This window comes from Bubalus kerabau, chromosome 10, assembly GCF_029407905.1.
Source record: "Bubalus kerabau isolate K-KA32 ecotype Philippines breed swamp buffalo chromosome 10, PCC_UOA_SB_1v2, whole genome shotgun sequence".
NCBI lineage: Eukaryota > Metazoa > Chordata > Mammalia > Artiodactyla > Bovidae > Bubalus > Bubalus kerabau.
The window spans coordinates 96,400,047-96,413,849 of NC_073633.1; the positions used below are offsets into that span (position 1 = coordinate 96,400,047).

At 41.0% G+C, this 13,803-nt stretch overlaps 1 long non-coding RNA gene across 3 annotated transcripts in view; it reads left to right on the top strand.

The window, feature by feature from the left end:
• Nucleotides 1-4,022, top strand: part of LOC129621872 (uncharacterized) — a 58,046-nt gene extending 54,024 nt beyond the window's left edge. Inside the window, exons 1-3 of one of the 3 annotated variants that reach the window (XR_008699776.1) lie at nucleotides 266-379; nucleotides 2,138-2,272; nucleotides 2,765-4,022. This is a non-coding gene — a long non-coding RNA (uncharacterized LOC129621872). Of the gene's footprint in view, nucleotides 1-265; nucleotides 436-2,137; nucleotides 2,273-2,764 lie in introns of those variants that run through there. The other 2 variants (XR_008699775.1, XR_008699777.1) reach the window with 2 other exon arrangements.
• The last annotated feature ends 9,781 nt before the right edge of the window (nucleotides 4,023-13,803 follow it).

A 13,803-nucleotide genomic window follows, 5' to 3' on the forward strand; every position in this document is an offset into this window, starting at 1 on the left:
GAGCTAAACGTGGAGTCAGACCCATCCAAAAGGCTGAGCAAAGTGATTTCTTGGGTTGCACTGTGCTTCCCTAAAAGATAATGTTAAAATTTTAACCACCCTCCATACCTCAGTATATGCCCTTATCGAGAAATAGCGTGATTGTAGATGCAGTTAATTAAGATGAGTTCATACTAAAGTAGGGTGGATCCTAATCCAACATGGCCAGATGCCTTTCTAAGAAGACAATGGTGATAAAGGAAGGGGAAGAATGTTATGTGATGATGAAGGCAGAGATTGGAATTCTGCAGCTGCCAGTCTAGGAATGCCAGAGATTGCCAGCAAACTGCCCAAAACTAGGAAGAGCCAAGAAAGGATTCTCCCCTTCAGGTTTCAAAAAGTATGTGTGTACTGGTAACACCTTGGTTTTGGACTTCTAGGCTCTAGAACTGTGAGGTAATACATTTCTGTTGTTTTTAAGCCATTCAGGTTGGTACTTTCTTATGGTCATCCTTGCTGTTTAGTTGCTAAGTCGCGTCCAACTCTTTGTGACCCCATGGACTACAGCATGCCAGGCTTCCCTGTCCTCCACTATCTCCCAGTGTCTGCTCAAACTCATGTCCATTGAGTTGGTGACGCCATCCAACCATCTCATCTGTTGCCCCCCACCTTTAACTCCTGCCCTCAATCCTTCCCAGCATCAGGGTCTTTTCCTTTGAGTGGGCTCTTCTCATCAGGTGGCCAAAGTACTGGAGCTTCAGCTTCAGTATCAGCATCATGGTCACCCTAGGGAACTGATAAAGCTTAAGAGGTTATTTAATGAAAGGAATAGAAAGAAATGGTTATCAGAAAAAAAAGAAGGTGGGGGAGGGGCAACTTAAAAAAAGTATCTTGATGTAGTACTTACAAATCATTTTCATTGTTTTTAAGTGAAAACAAATCCTGTGTATTTATCTATGCAAATGCTACCAGGCTAACTAAAACACAGATATTTTGTGTTTATATGGAAATTTTTCAACCTTGTTGTTCTTACCCAGGCAGACACTCTGCTTGCCAATTATACCTTTTTTCCTATTGAAATGAAAACGAAAATTGTTACTTAGAAGCAAATATTTCCCAACATGGAATTATGGGCTGTGCTGAAAATAATAAAAGAATCTTTTATATAAAATACATTTAAACTTTTGGCAACCTATCTATAGATAGAATGAGACTATTATTGGAACCCAGGCCATCTGAAGCAGTAACAGCAGTGACAGGTGATCAAGGACTATTCAGTGTTCCAAAGTGATCATCTTTGCTCATTATCCCTCCTGGACACAGAATGGATGAAGTACACCTAACATTTTTAGTGAAAAGACATACATTTAAGCAAACAATAGAGCAAGTCACATGAAAATAGGAATGATGTAACTGAATGAATGTGAAGTCCATTTGTCAAATAATCGATAAGGTAAGCACTTGGGATACTTCACAATTTATTGGATGATGGTATGCATTTTCTAATTTATTGGATGCTTGCTTCTTTCATAAAGGTAAATTATATATCATTAATCTTTCTAGGAGGCTGTTGTCCTAGAGTTAATTTAGTGATGATTTTTCAGATAATATACCTGCTAGAGAAGTAGTATGTAATCAATACAAGAAAGTAATCAGATAAAGTGTATATGCCCCCTTTTGAAATTTTTTTTATAATTAGTGGGATATAAACTGTGGGTTGGGTTAAAGAGGACTAAAACAAAGATACAACTTGCCCTTGAATATCAGACAATCCTGACACTATTTCCTCTACATTAGGGGCTCCTTTATTTACTTAGTTGTTTATTTCATCTCTTAGTACCCTGCCTCCTGCCAAGTTCCTCTGGTACTCTAATGTCACCCTTCTTCCCCATCCTTTTCTTCTTATCTTAGAAACACCCTCAGTCTCATCCCCAGGGAACTATAGCCCTGTTATTTCATTATGCATCACAATTTTTGCATCCCATTTTTTGGTAATACCTCTTATCCCTTCTAGCTTTGGCCTTAACATTTACATAAGCCAAAGGACCATTAAAATGTTTCCCTAGAGTTCTATCTTTAAGAGAAATGCTGCCCTTTTTTTATCAATAGGCTCTAATTACAAGCATCTTTTAAATATTCTGTTTTTCATTGCTTCTAGTAAGGCCAAGTAAGCTCCTGCATACTGTCTTCCCACAGACAACAATTGCAAACTCTGGATACAACACAAAAAAGTACCTGAAAGCGCTGGACAATTAACAAACTGGTTTTGAAGGGGAGCTGACCCTTGGGAGAGGTAAATGCACTGGATAACTGTCAGTCTATCCTTGTCTTTCATTCCTTTTTCTTCCTCCTCCTCTTCTTCTTTTCTCATTAGTGTTTAAGTAAAGCAGGTGGCAGGCAGAGACAGGCAGGACAGGTGAAAATCTAACAGAAAACCACACTCTTTTTGATCTAAAAAGCAGAGGACCGAGTTGAGGAGCTACAATTTCTAAAAGGCAAGAGGGACTTACTTCCCTGGTTATCTAGTGGTTAAGATTCTGCCTGCCAATATAGGGAGGGCTTCTCTGATGGCTCAGAGGGTAAAGACTCTGCCTGCAATCCAGGAGACCCGGGTTTGATCCCTGGGTTGGGGAGATCCCCTGGAGAAGGAAATGGCAACCAACTCCAGTATTCCTGCCTGGAGAATTCCAAGGACAGAGGAGCCTGGCAGACTACAGTCCATAGCATCACAAAGAGTTGGACATGAGTGAGTGACTAACAATTTCACTTTCACATTTCAATGTAGGGAATATGGGTTTGATCCCTGCTTGAGGAGGATTACACATGCCAAAAGGCAACTAAGTGCCTGTGCCACAACTGCTGAGTCTGCACATCTGAGAGCCCATGCTCTGCAAAAAGAGAATCCACTGCAATGAGAAGTCCATGCACCACAACTGAAGAATAGCCCCCACTCACCACAGATGGAGAGAGCCCATGTACAGCAACGGAAACCCAGTGCAGTCAAAAATGAATAAATTAATTAAATAAAATGTAAAAAACAAGAGAAGTGAGGTGGGGAAAACTCCAGAAAGAAGAGAGCCAGAGAGAAGGAGTTACAAATCCTATGTATAAATTTTGTGCAGAGATCTCAGAAACAAGGATAAATAACAACCTGAGTTTGCAATGTGCATTTGAAGTAGAGGGCAGTCTCCTCGGACAGAGTGCTTAACCTGTGAGATCTGACTCTGTCTCTGGGTGGATAGTATTAGAACTGAGCTGCCTTGTAGGACATTGGTTGGCGCTAATGGTAAAGAACCCACCTGCTAGTGCAGGAGACACAAGAGACATGGGTTTGACCTCTGGGTCTGGAAGATTCCCTGAAAGAGGGCATACCTCCATACCAATATTCTTGCCTGGAGAATCCCATGGACAGGGGAGTCTGGCAGACTACAGTTCATGGGGTTGCAAATAACCCCATGAAGTGACTGAAGTGACTTGGACACAACTGAAGTGATTTGCACACAGGCACAGAGGACGCTTGGCTGGTGTTGCAGCCTTGTGTGTTTGGATATGTGGGAAACCCTCACCATCCCCTGGCACTGGAATTGGTTCTACAACCTTTCAACTGAAACTTTTATTCCACTTTGCTATGTGTATGAAAACCAGCTTTTTTTCTCATTAAAAAGTTCTTATGAGCAACTTGGATAAAGTTATATAATACTACTTAAAACCCAGTAAGAATGGCTGAATGCTAGATAAGCATTTAAAAAAAACCAAAAACTGGAAAAGATGTCTATATAAGCTTCATGGAAGTCTAGTATTATCTACCTGCTTATAATTCTAGGGAAATTGATCCTAAGACAGTTTACAGTCATAGAAAACAAGGCTGACTGACTGAATGGTTAGCATACTAAAATAATTGAGTACTTAAAAAGAGCAGGCAACTCCTAATTCCTTAGATAAAAAAATGATGTACAGATTTATACTATGTATCCTCAACTTGAAAAACTAGAAATAATTAGATAAAGATTTAAATGTCTAAAAAAAAAGAAAAAGAAGTACTACATGAACGTCCTTAAAAAAAAAAAAAAAAAGCCTGCAGCACAAGTGTTGCTTTCTAAAATAATTTCAGAGTACATAGTTCTTTCTATATAACATAAAATCCAAAAAAAGAAAAGTGATAAATTCAACTGCATGAAAAATTAAATTCCTGCAAGATAGAATCCACCATAAGCAAAGTCAAAAGTCAGATGATAAACTGGGAAACACTTACAATTCATGTTACAAAGCATTAATTTCCTAACATATATGAGAGATAAAAATCTCCAGAAAGCAATAACAAAAAGACCAATAATCCAATATAAAAATAGGAAAGGATATGAACAGGCATATCACAAAAGAGGAAAATTAGTTATTTTAAAACATATGAAAAGATGCTCAGCCTAGATAATAAAAAAAGATACCATACTGAGGCTACACTTTTCACCACCATATTATCAAAGATCAGAAAAGATGATAATGTCCTCATGGTTCCAGGTATGAGGAAACCTGTCATTCATTAGCGTGAGTGTAAATTACCATAACCTCTATGCAGGGCTATTGGACTGGGACCAGCTGGGGAAACGGGGCTTCCCAGGTGGCCCTAGTGGTAAAGACCTGCCTGCCAATGCAGGAGACATAAGAGATGCAGGCTTGATCCCTGGGTTGGAAAGACCCCCTGGAAGATCATTGCTCCAGTATTCTTGTCTGGACAGAGGACCCTGGCAGGCCATGGTCCATATCATTGCAAAGAGTCAGACAGGACTGAAGTGCAGGCAGGCAGGTACACAGCTAAGGAAAGGAATCCTGGGAATCGTCACAGCTCTCTGCCTCCTCTAAATTTTTTTCCCTTATCCTTCTTGTCCCTAGGGGCTCAGACAGTAAAAGCATCTGCCTGCAATGTGAGAAACCGGGGTTTGATCCCTGGGTCAGGAAGAGCCCCTGAAGAAGGAAAATGCAATCCACTCTAGTACTCTTGCCTGGAAAATTCCATGGGTGGAGGAGCCTGCTGGGCTACAGTCCATGGGGTCACAAAGAGTCAGACGCGACTGAACAGCTTCACTTTCACTTTTCACTTCTTGTAGCTTGTTGTTTAGTGGCTAAGCCTTGTCTGACTCCTTTTGCCATGCCATGGACTGTAGCCTGTCACGCTCCTCTGTCCATGGAATTCTCCAGGCAAGAACACTGGACTGGGTTGTCATTCCTTCTCCAGGGGATCTTCCCAACCCAAGGATCAAACCTGCGTCTCTTGCATTAGCAGGCGGATTCTTTACCCTCTTGTAGCTTAGCAGTGAGCTAGTTCTCCAGGTTGGAGTTGGGCCTTTAGGCTAGTGGGAGACCTGTGGTTAAGAGCAACATTAGTATACAAAGTCACTAACTGAGCGGACAGTTCCCAGTCCAGGAAGCATCACCTGCTATGGAATTAAGGAAGTGCTCTCTCCTGGATCACCCTAGAAATGCAAAGAGCTGAATGTGTATAGGGTCCTCTTCCTGGACTTGCCATGGTACATCCTGTAGTTCCCAGTGCAAAAGGCCTCTCCTTGGGAGCTTAACAGGACAGTGAAGCCTTACACACTACCAACCTTCCCACCTGTGAGTTTTCCCAACAAACCTACTTTTCTGGGACTTCCCTGGTGGCACAGTGGGTAGGAATCCACCTGCCAATGCAGGGGACTCAAGGTTGATCTCTGATCTGGGAAGATCCCACATGTCAAGAAGCAACTCAGCCCACAAGCCGCACCTGCAGAGCCCAAGCACTGCAACTACTGAAACGTGTGCTTCTAGAGCCTGTGCCCCACAACAAGGGAAGCCAACACAACGAGAAGCCCAGGCACCACGATGAACAGGAGCCCTCACTCACCACAACTGGAGAGAGGCTGCTCAAGGCAGCAAAGACCCAGCACAGCCAAAGAAAAGAAAAAAAAAAAAATTCCCCTAATTTTCTCCCATGCCATGTAACATGAGTGTGTGTCTGTCCATTATCTTTATGTGGACACATCCAAATTATAAATGCATATATCCTCCTGCTCAGTAATTTTACTATTGAGATTTCATCTGCAGATGTATTCATACACATATAGGAAATGCCTTTATGCAAAATTATTCATCATATTTTTCTGAGATACAGAATATTGGAAATAGTATAGATGTCAACAGCGGGGGACTAGCTGAATTATGAATTATGGTATATGCATACAATGGAAAATTACACAGCTATAAAAAAGAATGAGAATGCTCTTTATGTATGGATAAGGAAAAATTTCTAAAATAAATTTTTAGGTTAAAATTTCAAGATGCAGGGGACTTAGTGGTTAATATTTTGCCTTCCAATGAAGGAACTGTGGGTTCAATTCCTGGTCAATGAACTAAGATCCCACAAGCCTTGTAGCCAAAAAACCAAAGTCTTAAACAGAAACAATACTGTAACAAATTTGATAAAGATATTAAAAGAGGGTCCACATTTCCTTTCCCCAAAATAATCAAGGTGCAAAATCCATTATGTAATATCAAGCTGATAACAATAGTTCCCTTTGGGAAGATCCAGTGGTTATCTGTGAATAAGGATAAGACAGGGAATTCTCTGTGGGTGCAGTGGTTAGGACTCTGCTCTTCCATGGCAGAGGGCATGGGTTTGATCCTTGGTTGGGAAATTAAGATCCCACAAGCTGTGTTTTGAGACAAAAAATAAAAAAAAAAAAGAAATATTTTACTATATACCCCTTTGGGCCTTTTAAATTTTGAACCACAAAAATGTATTATATCTCTAAAACAAAACACTGAATGAGGTAACTATTCTAGCAGTCCAATAAATCATGGCAGAAGCTAAGGATCATCAGTTGGGAGGGTCAGGATCAGATGGCAAGATAGAAGGGGATGGAGGAGACTGATATAGACAACCCCTGAGGCTTCTTTTGACAATAAGATCCTCGAGCACAATAACACCCCAATACAGCCAGGTAGAAACAGCAGATATTTGACGTGCACTTCATGCCCTCTTTGCCAATTGTCTATTTTTTTCATTTGAGTAGCCCTGCTTATCATTGCATGCTAGTTTTATGGATCCTTTTTAATTTTTATAAGATTTTAGAAGACAGAGGATAACCTGAGATTGATTACCTAATGCTCTTTAAGATGAGAGGCTTTCCATTTTCAAGAGTAATCAGCTTCAGTTCAGTTCAGTTCAGTTCAGTCGCTCAGTCATGTCCAACTCCTTGCGACCCCATGAATCACAGCACGCCAGGCCTCCCTGCCCATCACCAACTCCCGGAGTTCACTCAGACTCACATCCATCGAGTCAGTGATGCCATCCAGCCATCTCATCCTCTGTCGTCCCCTTCTCCTCTTGCCCCCAATCCCTCCCAGCATCAGAGTCTTTTCCAATGAGTCAACTCTTTGCATGAGGTGGCCAAAGTACTGGAGTTTCAGCTTTAGCATCATTCCTTCCAAAGAAATCCCAGGGCTGATCTCCTTCAGAATGGACTGCTTGGATCTCCTTGCAGTCCAAGGGACTCTCAAGAGTCTTCTCCAACACCACAGTTCAAAAGCATCAATTCTTCGGTGCTCAGCTCTCTTCAAGGTCTATACATGACCACAGGAAAAACCATAGCCTTGACTAGATGGACCTTTGTTGGCAAAGTAATGTCTCTGCTTTTGAATATGCTATCTAGGTTGGTCATAACTTTCCTTCTAAGGAGTAAGCGTCTTTTAATTTCATGGCTGCAGGCGCCATCTGCAGTGATTTTGGAGCCCCCCCAAATAAAGTCTGACACTGTTTATACTGTTTCCCCATCTATTGGCCATGAAGTGATGGGACCAGATGCCATGATCTTTGTTTTCTGAATGTTGAGCTGTAAGCCAACTTTTTCACTCTCCACTTTCACTTTCATCAAGAGGCTTTTGAGTTCCTCTTCACTTTCTGCCATAAGGGTGGTGTCATCTGCATATCTGAGGTTATGGATATTTCTCCCCGCAATCTTGATTCCAGCTTGTGCTTCTTCCAGTCCAGCGTTTCTCATGATGTACTCTGCATATAGGTTAAATAAGCAGGGTGATAATATACAGCCTTGACATACTCCTTTCCCTATTTGGAACCAGTCTGTTGTTCCATGTCCAGTTCTAACTGTTGCTTCCTGACCTGCATACAGGTTTCTCAAGAGGCAGGTCAGGTGGTCTGGTATGGCCATCTCTTTCAGAATTTTCCAGTTTGTTGTGATCCACAGTCAAAGGCTTTGGCATAGTCAATAAAGCAGAAGTAGATGTTTTTCTGGAACTCTCTTGCTTTTTCCATGATCCAGCGGATGTTGGCAATTTGATCTCTGGTTCCTCTGCCTTTTCTAAAACCAGCTTGAACATCAGGAAGTTCATGGTTCACATGTTGCTGAAGCCTGGCTTGGAGAATTTTGAGCATTACTTTACTAGCGTGTGAGATGAGTGCAATTGTGTGGTAGTTTGAGCATTCTTTGGCATTGCTTTCTTTGGGATTGGAATGAAAACTGACCTTTTCCAGTCCTTTGGCCACTGCTGAGTTTTCCAAATTTGCTGGCATGTTGAGTGCAGCACTTTCACAGCATTCTCTTTCAGGATTTGATATAGCTCAACTGGAATTCCATCACCTCCACTAGCTTTGTTCGTAGTGATGCTTTCTAAGGCCCACTTGACTTCACATTCCAGGATGTCTGGCTCTAGGTGAGTGATCACACCATCATGATTAACTGGGTCATGAAGATCTTTTTTGTAAAGTTTAAATCATGTTAATTCTTTCCTTTCCCACCTATAAGGAAGAAATCAGACAATAATTCTTATAACATAAGTGGAAATATTTGAAAATGCCACAATGTGATGTGCCCCATGCAACTGGAATTTCAGTGAAATGATTATCTCAAAAGTGGTGGAAAATCAGTATGATGAACCCAGAAGTCTTCAAAATCCTAGATCATTCCTACCAAGGGGGCAGAGGATTTTTCACTCTGCAGGGAACTGGGGAGTTGCCAGGCAAAACAATCGCTTTTCACTTGAGAGTTCTGCCTTCAGTTTTCAATTGGCTATACTTCCCACTCCCCATCGCAGTGCTGCCAGCTACTAGGAATGACTGCAGACTTTTACTTCAGTGGGCAGAGCTTAAAGAAAACACCCAAAGTTAGAAAAAGGTAAGAAATCATAAAAATCAGAGCAGAAATAAGTGGAAACGGAATGAGGAAATCAATAAATGGACTTGTGGACACAGCTGGGGAAGAAGAGGGTGAAATGAGTTGAGAAAGTAGCACTGATAACTACACACTATCACGTGTAAATAGCTAGCGGGAAGTTGCTGCACAATGCAGGGAGCTCAGTCCGGTGCTCAGCAACAGTCTAGAGGGATGGGATTGCGGGGCGGGGGGGAGGGTGCAGGGAGAGGCTCAAAAAGGAGGGAGTATGTGTACACTTATGGCCGCTTCATGCTGTTGTGCAGCAGAAACTAACACCATTTTGTAACTATCTTGCAGTTAGAAAGAAAACAATTTGAAATCCAAAAGATGAGTTTAGTGAGTAGCAGAAAAATGAGTTGTCTGACAAATATCAATACACTCTTGGAGACAAGGAGAAAGAAGTTAATTGTGACTGTTTGGTAAAAATGATTAATTATTGTTACTATTTAGAGAACACTCACTATGGTGCACACAGTACTCAGCGATTTTGCCTACATAATTTTATTTAGCCCTCACATCAGCTCTGTGAGGTAGTGCCTTGTGCTGTGCTAAGCTGCTTCAGTTAAGTCCAGCTCTTTGGACTGTAGACCCTATGGACTGTAGCCTGCCCACCCAACTCCTCTGTCCATGGGATTCTCTAGGCAAGAATACTGGACTGGGTTTCCCTTTGGGAATAATCATTATCCCCATTTTCCAGAGAAAAAGATTGCAATGGCTAAGTTTCTTGTCCAGGTTCACATAGCTTACGGGTGGTGGAGCTGACATTTGAATCTAGCTCTGATTCCATGGTGGCACCTTCAATTATTATGTTTACAGTACCAAAAAGAACGCCATCCAGATACAAACATTACGACTAACAAGTAAGACTTTCTAGGGTATGAGAACAAAGCGAAAGCAAAATAAAACTCTGCCCCTTTAAAACACTCATATAGGTTCTTTCTTCCTTGGACCTTCAGAAAAGACTGGGGCAGGTCTCATGGCTCTTAGCTAATTAAAAAAAGATTCTTTTGTACTTCTAAATGCAATAACAATCTCATTTCATAATTAAAATGGCCAGTCTGTGGTAGTAATCTAGACTCCGAGCTTTATTTGAGGTTAGAATTCTTATTTCACCCAACTGTGCTGTTTCCTTGTCCATTCTGGGAGTAGTGTGGGGGTGCAGGGAGGGGAATAGCAAGAGGAAGAAGATGTATTAGGGGCAGGAAAGGTGACACTTGGCTGGCTCCTGCCCACATGATCTCACTTTGCTGGTCTCTGAGCCTGGCGGGTGGCCAAAGCTGACTCATTATCTCTTGGGGAACTTTTGTGTCTTTCTCAAAAATTTCCCCAGTGGGAACAGCCTCGGTTAAAGCAGTGCTTCTCATTTTGGTGTCTGCTTGTAATTCCACCCCAGACCGTGGGCATCCAGTGCTTTACTCTGTTGGAGTCCCACCTTCCTTCTAAGCAGCCCCCTTGGGTGGTGTCATACTGGCTTCCAGGTTGAGCCCCACAGTTAATCCCTAGGAAGCATGGGTTGAGTGCTGCTATTAACCAATGCAGCCTCCACCACTTCCCATGTTCAGACTTTTCTTGAAATGGATATGGCATCCATCTATGCCTTTCATAGATTTTTAGGGACAAAGATCAAACTTGTTACCTTCACATCCAATTAATTGACTTGCAGTAACTGCTGTGGTCCGTGAGCAGGTTGGAAAAGAATTTCCAGACATGAGGCAGGATGAGAAGAGAATAAAGTTTATTAGAGTGGGAGACACTTCAGCTGGCTCAAGAGAGAGCCAAACCCTTTCACAGGCTAGCAGTCAGTTTTTATAACCTCAAGACAGAAAAATTCCTACTGGAATGATGTGGCTCAGCTAGTAAAGAATCCGCCTACAATGCAGGAGACCTCAGTTTGATACTTGGGTTGGGAGGATCCCCTGGAGAAGGGAACGGCTACCCACTCCAGTATTCTTGCCTGGAGAATTCCATGGACAGAGGAGCCTGGCGGGCTACAGCCCACAGGGTAACAAAGAGTCAGACACAACTGAGCGACTTTCACTTTCTTTCTTTCACCAGGGTGCTATAGGGTCGATACAGGATGCATATTTCACCAATATGGGGTCAGGGAACTGGCCAGTTTAGATCCTGAGGCTTATGGCAACAGTTGCTATGGGGTTTGGTCAATTCCAGAGATTTTTATCCTGGGACCTTGGTATAGGGCTCCATAGTAAGGACAATTCTCTCTTCCCCTATGGTGATGAGGAGTGTGTTTGAGTTAGAATTGGTAGTGAATTCTGTGCCATTTCAATAACTCTCAAAAACACATATACCCAGAATAATGTTTGACCAGATACCTGGGAGCTCCATGACCTAGTCAGGTTGAGACATAAAACTAATCGTCACAGAGACAAAAACCAGTTCCCTTTGGAATGACTTTAGCTCCTAAATTCAACCAGGTATGCACGAAGCACTACCCTTGAGCTTTTCAAGTAATGATCTACGTATGCCCTTATTTCTTAAGTCATTTCAGTTATCTTTTCTAATTGAAATATTCGTTATTATCTTCATAATGTCCCAGGACCCCTGTGGCTCCAAGGAAATCATTGGCAAGCTCCTAGCTGAGACTTTATTCTCTGTCATCATCCTTAAATCTTTGAGGGAAAATTATAGGTCTGTGCTCCTCTTGTCTATGAGCCAATAACTTGAACCATAGTTACCTATTTGTTCAACAGTAGAAATAATACACACTGTAGAGTTGCTTTTTTGATTCACTAAGGAAAGAAGCTCTTTCTTTTGGCTATAATATACTTTCTACTTATGCTTTTTCAGAACTTTTCTATCTATTATTCATAGTTGTGTTCTCACACCAAAATATCTCATTGAAATATTAAAAACACAATCAGCTAATTGTCCAGGAAAGCAAGTAACTTTATGTCTTAGAGTAGTGACTAGGGGATTTATACAGCCCAAGGAGATATTTGAAATTCTCCACAATTTCATGCGGTCTATAAGTTGACATTTTTCCAGCCCTTGAGATGTCTGCATTTAAGACTCCATAGAGAGAACTCAATCAACCAAGCAATACAATCAGATTGTTTTCTTTAACACTTGCTTTCTGTTAACTTTTTTGATTGCAATGGCACGCAAATAAAAAACAAATTGTCCCAGGTAGACAGGAGCTATATCAACTCAAGGATAAACTACAACATCTACAGGTAGTAAGAGTGCCAAATGTTAAAAAGATTCATTTTACTCTGAGGATATCTGAAAGTTTTATCCACCTTGTTTGACTATATTCTGGGCCTTGCTTCTCTTCTTGCAAGTTAATTTCAATAGTGAAGACTGGGGTTGAGCCCCTGTATCACATGATCACCACCCAGCCCGACATTATCGATGCTTCTGGAAAGTTACTTATAAATTGAATCACGTTGGAGGCTCACTAAAGGAAATAGTTATCTAAAGGAATTATACAAGAAACCTTTTTTTATAAAAGCAAGGCATCTATTTGGTAAAATAAAATGTCTCAGATTTGATGTTCATGTATAAATTTGGTCTTTCTTATTTTGGACTTATTTTAAGCAAGTCTGAAGTTCTATTCTTTGAAATTCATCACAAACCAGATGAAACTGAGCTTTTAGATTAAAGCAAGCAAGAGCAGAGAAAGTAGGACCTAGTTAACTAAGAACTATGCATAAGTAAAATTAAAGTCTTTCTCTCCTTGCCCTTTAAGCCTGATTTAAAATATTTAGATTGACAGAGAGAGAGAGGAAGAGAGAGAGAGAGATAACATAATTTCAATTTGGTAAACAAATTTTTTTTTTTTAAGTTATAAGAAGGAAGAAAAAATATCTTATTTGGACAGTGTTGGATTCATTCTATGGTAAGTGATAGAGACTCAATTCAAATTAGCTTGAGGAAAAAAAAAAACACATAATTTACTGACTCATTGACTCCTTGGTGGGATAGAAATATATAGTTCTTCAAACCCTTGCTGATGGTAAGAACTAATAACATTTCATCAATTTGAGTCTAAAAAGATAACTCATTATAAACATTTTCTTTTCTTGATTATTAGTCACACTAGAGTTTTCTTCACATGTTTATTAGCTATTTAATCCATCTTATTTTGTCAATTGCCCACTGTTCATTTTAATTGAAATGTTTTAAAGTTAAAGATATTCATCCTTTAATGACATTAGTATGTCTTAGATTGTACACCGTAAAAGGCAGGAATCATGATTCTCAAATTTACATGTGTGCTAGGTCACTTCAGTCTTGTCAGACTCCTTGTGACTCTAGGGACTGTAGCCAGCCAGGCTCCTCATCCTTGGAATTTTCTAGGCAAGAATACTGGAGTGGTTTGCTATTTCCTCCTCCAGGGAATCTTCCTGATCCAGGGACTGAACTTGCATCTCTTATGTCTCCTCCATTGACAGGTGGCTTCTTTATCACTGTGTTTTGCTGAGCTTAGCCATTCATTCCTGTCTGACTCTTTGCAACCCCATAGACTGTAGCCTGCCAGGCTCTTCTGTTCATGGGGATTCTCCAGGTAAGAATACTGAAGTAGGTTGCCATGTCCTCTTCCAGGGGATAGTCCCAACCCAGGGATGGAACCTAGGTCTCCCGCTTTGCAGGCTGATTC